We start from the raw sequence: 6,569 nt of genomic DNA, 5'->3' as shown, positions 1-6,569 counted from the left end.
AACCTCTGTTAAACTGTAACTTAAAAAAAAAAAATTAAACAAATAATACACTAAGGTGTGTGCCATCACACCTAGCCTGAAGCAGAACAGGGTTTCTGAGCATAGCAGAAGAAATACGAACTTGTCCCCACTTGAAAGAATTAAAGAATGTGCCGTTGGGGAAAGGAAGAAAATGTCACAACAACACGTGGACTCAAGCATCTCAGATGGCAGAAAGATGACCAGGGAACAAAGGCCTAAGACCTAAGCCAGGAGGACAGTCTAGAAGAATTGTGTTTGCCACAAGCCAGACCTCCATTCTTCAAATGTGTCTATACTGTGCTCCAAGAAGATAAACCGCTCATTTGCTAGGACCTTGGAGGGTTGTTTTTAGACCATGTGAACAACTTAAAGGACAAAGCAAAACCTTTGTTGTCTGCACTGAAAGATGTAAGACACAGAGAGCTGTCTTCCATTTCTCAGCTGGGTGACAATTACCCACCTGAGAGTTGACCTTACCTACACAGACACAAAAATAGAAGGTTTGTCCAAATGTGTGAGTTCCCCTTTCCCACACAAGCTTTCTCCTAAACTGTGGAAAGTTAACTTGAGTTAACAGTTAGAATTCCCTCCCATACACCTCTCCATCCTGAGATCCCCATCTTTTTCTGTGGAGCTCTGGGGTAGATGACAGCAGAAACATCATGCTCACTGGTACATATCTGGATCCTGTGTATGAATACAGGGTGTGTGTGTGTGTGTGTGGCTCAAACGAAAATAAATTATAAATAAGTAGTATTCATAACCCTGAGATCCCAGCAGCCATTCAATACTTTATAATCCACTCACAATAGAGCCTAGAAGCTTCACAGCCAAAAGCACTTCACAAGAACGGAAGCATGTAGATTGTTCCTAAAAGTAGCCACTTCTCAGATGCCAGGAAACCAGGAAGTTCTTGCACTTTCACAGTAGGTTAGCGGTTTAGAGACCACCTCCACCTAGTTGACTCCAGGTGAAACCTTTATGCCCAGGGGAACCTTCCAAATCTTCCGCTCCCAGCTGCTCTTTCCACAAATGAAGCCTCCGACTGGGAAGATGGTGGTGTAAGAATTCAGGCAGTATGCCTGCCACCTGGCAGGATGGACTCAGGCCAGCCCAAGGTCCCACAGCTGCACGCAGATGCAGAGTAAAGTTCCCTTTAAGAGGTAAATTCTGCCCACTTGAGCTCTCTCTCCCTCTGTTCCTCTGAAGGGGCGGGCAGGACTTTTCCTGTCTCTCTGCTCTTTTCTTTCTTTCTCTCTCTCTCTCTCTCTCTCTCTCTCTCTCTCTCTCTCTCTCTCTCTTCTCTCTGTCTGTCTCTTTCTCCTCTCTCTCTCTCTCTGTCTGTCTCTTTCTCCTCTCTCTCTCTCTCTGTCTCTTTCTCCTCTCTCTCCCTTCCCTTCCCCAAGAAAACTTCCTTCCCATGTAATTCCTGCCTGATGGCGTGTTTGTCCCGGCCGGGGTTCTTCGGTAGTCCCACATTGTACCATATTATAACAGATGTAAGACAGAGTAATGGAGAGCGTAATAGAGAAAGCACTTGGCAAACAAGGCTCCGTGACTGCCTGCTTCTCGATGTGTCTCTGCTGCATTTGGTTATGTCTGCGAAGCTTTGCTGGAAGATGGGCCATCACCGTTGAAGGGACCAGGGACACTTGGGATGCTCCCCTCTTGACCCCAGATAAGGCACAGGCCACACCCAAACACGTTTCCAAGCACAAAGCAAATGCAAAGAGATTGTTTATGTTGATATTTTGACTTAATGATTTTTATTGATTATTATTTATTTTGTATTGGTTATTATTGGAAGTTTCACATAATGGACCCTGATCCCTTTCACTTCCAAGTCCCCCCAGGTCTACGCACTACCCCTATGACCTCTCTTAAAACGAAGGAGGAGGAGAAGGAGGAGAAGAAGAAATACCAAGTTCAATTTGCATTGCATATAGTCACTGGAGCAAGGTCCAACTCCCAAATGGTCAGCCCCTTAAATAAGATTGATTCCTTCCTCTCCCCCTTCACCCCCCCCCTTCAACTACCACAACTCACCAGATAAGAGACAAGGTGGCTAAAGCTGAATGGGCAGAAATAGCAGCAAATAGCTCTGCAAGTGTTAATTTTATGAAGGAAAAGCAGGAAGGTCTGTGTTAGAATGAGCTAGGGTGTATCAGTAAGCTCTGATTGGGTATTTTAATTAGGTCAGTCAAAATAATGAATTTTATTTCTGAACCTTGATGTTTTGATAGTGGGGCCTCGGCAATCAGTCTCAGGAATGAGTCAGTGACCAATTAAGGGAATACTAGGCCTTGGTGACTAGCTTTAGGAACATAATCTAAAGGGTTAGCAAGGGGGAGAAGGGTAAAAGGGAACAACCTGTCAGAGCCATGTTTGCCTGCTAGAGCCCTTCAACGTGATCTGTGAAACACGATTTAACCAGAGCCAGGGGGTAGAGTCCTCCATCTTGTCCCTGACCCACGGATTCATATCTACTTTATGGGCTAAACTGAGAGTGTTTTGAATCCCGTTTTAATGCTAATAACCAAGGCAACAACCTCCACCTGAGGTAGCCGTGGACACCTGAGCCCTCTCTCTCCCAGCAGCCTTAAAATACAAACACTATCCTTGATGCCCCTGGGCCCACAGCCGCTGGAAGAAGTACTTGAACCTCTGGAGCTCAGGCATTTAAGTTAGGACCACATCGAAGATGCTGGGCTTGGCTTGAGAAGGGCTGGAAGCTCAAGGGTCTGTACGCAAAGCAGGACGTCTACGCTGACAAGCTTACATTGTCCCTTGAAGAAACCGTAGCCCCTGGGGACGCTTCTCTCCTGCACTGGCTAGTGTTTATGCGAAATTGACCCAGGCCAGAGCCACCTGAGAGGTCTGCAGGCAATTGAGAAATTGCCTCCACAAGGTCAGACTGCAGGAACTCCTGTAAGGCATTTTCTTAATTAGTTTGTTGATGGAGGAGGGCCCAGCCCATTGCGGGTGGGGGCTTCCCTGGGATGTACAAGAAAGCAGGCTGAGCAAGCCAGTAAAAGCAGCACCCTCCCTTCATGGCTTCTGTATCGGCTCCTCCTCCAAGTTCCTGCCCTGGCTTTCTTCTTCTGTGATGCGGAAGGATAAGCAAAATAAACCCTTCCCTCCCCATGCTTTTGGCCCTGGCCTTTCATAGCAGCAATAGTAACCCCAGCCTCTCCCCTGTCCTCTACTTTCATCCTCAGGATCCACTCAGTTCCCCTAAGCTTCCGTGAAGGATGCTGGCCCTCGCCTTCCTAGCTTCGGCAGGTAAAAGAGAGTCCGATGATCACCTTCATTCTCTGTGTTCTAGAACATGGCGGAGGAGTGAAAAGCCCCCTGCAGACAGGAGGGAACCCACCAGGAGCAGATTCCTCCGGGAGCCACAGCCTCATGATTCCTGACACACGGGAGCAACCAAGATGAATGTTTTTTTTTTCCTAACCAACAAACGTCAGGGTTTATCCCAGGGCTGCCGAGCCCTTTGTGCTAACTACAGAAGCATGGTGCTCTCTGCTCTGAACAGGGTTCTCTTCCTAGTCCCAGAATCCTTTGTGAAAATAGGAAAAGCACACGGCTGCTTTACAACCCACAGAATACTTGATTTTAACCTCCCCGCTCGGCAGACCCTTTCCCGGTGCAGACTCTCCGACAGGGCCTGTGTTGTGTGGTTTACACCGGACCTGTTTCTGCAACCTTCCTTCACTCCACTGCACCGGGGCATGGCTACCAGCTGGTAGGATGCCTGGCACACACCGGGAGCCCATTAGTAATCCATGCTTAGAGACACTCGAAGTATTTCTGTATAGATGGTTGCATGCTTTAATTAATGTCAAGAAGCCCCCCTACTCTCAAGCCAACTCAAAACCCCGTACGGAATTATACACGCACGGACGCACAATGCAAGCGCTGTGTCGACTTAACCCCCAAATGCGCCCATCCTTTCCGAGTGGCTTTGCAGAAAAGAACTCAAAAGGATGAGACTGACTGCCCTTGGTTGTCTGCCTAGCCCTGTGGAGCAGAGCGCCACCTCCTGGCTACGGCCACACGCCGCAGCGTGGAAAGGAAGGGGGCAGGAATTCGCATCTAACCTAGGAAGGAGAGAGACCTCAGCCCCCACTGCACGCCTTCTGAGACCCTTGAGTGTTTGGCTCCTGGCCTACCGTAAGATTTACGGCGCCTCACTGCAAGCTCCCGTACCCTGTGACCGACGATCGGTAAGGTTTAGCAGCGACTGGGAAACACACACAGCTCTTCGCCAGCCAGAGAGTGGTGCTCTCCGAACCTCCTTTTATTTCCTCGTCATCAGGACCAGACAAAGGACGCTCGCCTAGGTGGATTCCTACGAAGACGGGAGAAACGCAAGACAGACTGCGGGACAGACGCCTCTATCCCGATCAGGATCCCCGGGCCTTCCATACTGCGGTCCCAGCCGTCAGTAGCAGGAGGTGGGCACGCCCGGCCCCAGCGGTCCTGATGAGAGAAGAAGGCGAGCACGCGCCTTCTCAAACACGGTGTGCTCTCGGAGCCCCTGTTAAATAAAGCATATGGTCCGCCCTGTCGCCTCCATCTGAACAACTATTTTCATTGACAAAGCCCAATTAATAAAACACAAGCTGTTTCCGATTTTCTACAGCTGGAGACAAGATTTTTTTTTTTTTCCGGCAATGCACCTTCCTCGCATTGACGACGGGCTTTGAGTGCCGCCTCGTGACGATGAAGAGTAACAACAGCACAAGATGACATTCTGCAAAGCAAACCATTACCAAGGGAGACTCCGGCTGGCTAAGGATTGAAAATCCCAAGGTCTCAGCTGACTGAACAGCTCATATTTCACGGGCTTGCCTGACCCGAGGGAGATACATCCCAAGATTTATCTTAGATGACTGACCGACCACCCCAGTTAAGAATGGAACCAGCCGAGTCGGTGTGTTCGTCCGTTCCATTTTACCTCTCAAATTATTTCAATAGTGGATTCCATTTGCTGAGACCCTCTCAGAAAATTCTTCTCTTTACCAGCGTACCTGTGTGTACCAGTGACCAAAATACCTGAACGGAAATTTTTAGAGGGGGAAAAATCCTTATCCAAATTTCATGTGTCTTCTCCTCCCCCAAATGTCTCTCATCATAAAGGTACCACCTGCTGAGCCATCCACACTAGAAACCTATATCCCTCTTATCTGCTTCACACACCGCTAACACTCGCTCTGTCAAAAACTAAGTCGTAGCAACTATAATCATATCAGATAGGGCAGACTTTAAACCAAAAGCTGTTAAGCAAATCGAAGAACACTATTACACTGTTTGAAGGATCAACTCAACATGATCCAGTGACTGGAAGCATATGCCGCCCAAGCCAAGACCTTGCAAAGGCATGAAACTAGTATGAAACTATCGTCGGATATAAAAGGGTCAAAAGACGATGCAATTGTTGCAATAGTAATGGGGACTCCCACACCTCAAAGGACAAATCGCCCGGACAAGAAAACTGAATGAAGAAATGTGTGCATTGGCCCATGTTTAGAACACAAGAACCCCCCCTGTTTTCTAATGACGGAAAGAAAGGGGGTAGATCCAGATGGGAGAGGAGGTAGGGAGGAACCAGGGGTAGAGGGGAGATGGTAACCAGAATATATTGCATGGGGAAAAAAATCCATTTTCAATAAAAGAAAAGAGGGGGGGTTAAAAGGAGACATTACAACCAACGCCACAGAAGCAAGAAAGGAGATAAACTACTATCAACTAAGAAACTATACTATTTCTAAAAGAAATAGTCTAGAACTGGAAAGTCTAGAGTCTGGAAAGTCTAGAGCAAATGGAGAAATTCTTGAAAGCTTACAACCTGCCAGTATTAACTAAAAGAAACAGAAAAACCTACATTGGTCCATTATGTGTCACGGAATTGAATTAAAAATCTCTCGTCTAGTCGGCAGTGGGTGGTGCACACCTTTAATCCCAGCACTCGGGAGGCAGAGGCAGGCGGATCTCTGTGAGTCTGAGGCCAGCCTGGTCTACAGAGCCAGTTCCAGGACAGCCAGAGCTGTTTCTGAGGCAGGAGCTTGGGACAGTCGGATGCTGACGCCCAGGGGAGACAGGAAGACCACTGCGCAGTTGGCTTCCTTAGTCCCAGCCTCCGTGGAACAGTGCTGCCCACAATTGCAGCTGGTTTTCTACCTCAGGTTACCTAACCTACAAACTCCCACCCAGACGGCCTAGAGGTTGGTTTCCACTGCGGTGCAGGGAATCCAAAGAAAGAGGGTGGTGTGAGTCTGGGGACGCGAAGCAAGACCTTCATAAAGAGCGCTCCGAAAGAGACAAGGCGCAGAAACAGGAATGCTGTAGTCCAACCCAGGGAAGGGAAGAACCGTCCTTCCCCGGGGCTGGATTTGAACGCAAGCTGCAAAGCAGAAGGCTCCAGGGGTGAATACAGCAGAAACACTGCTTTGAAAGCGGAGCCGCAAGCTTCATGAAGCAGATGGTGGGAACCACCAGTGCCTGCCAGTCTCCATCACCTAAGAGTTGGTCTGGAGCAAGGA

The sequence above is a fragment of the Phodopus roborovskii genome, unplaced genomic scaffold, assembly GCF_943737965.1.
Source record: "Phodopus roborovskii unplaced genomic scaffold, PHOROB, whole genome shotgun sequence".
NCBI classification, from domain to species: Eukaryota; Metazoa; Chordata; class Mammalia; order Rodentia; family Cricetidae; genus Phodopus; species Phodopus roborovskii.
Note: the sequence above shows the minus strand (reverse complement) of the source record.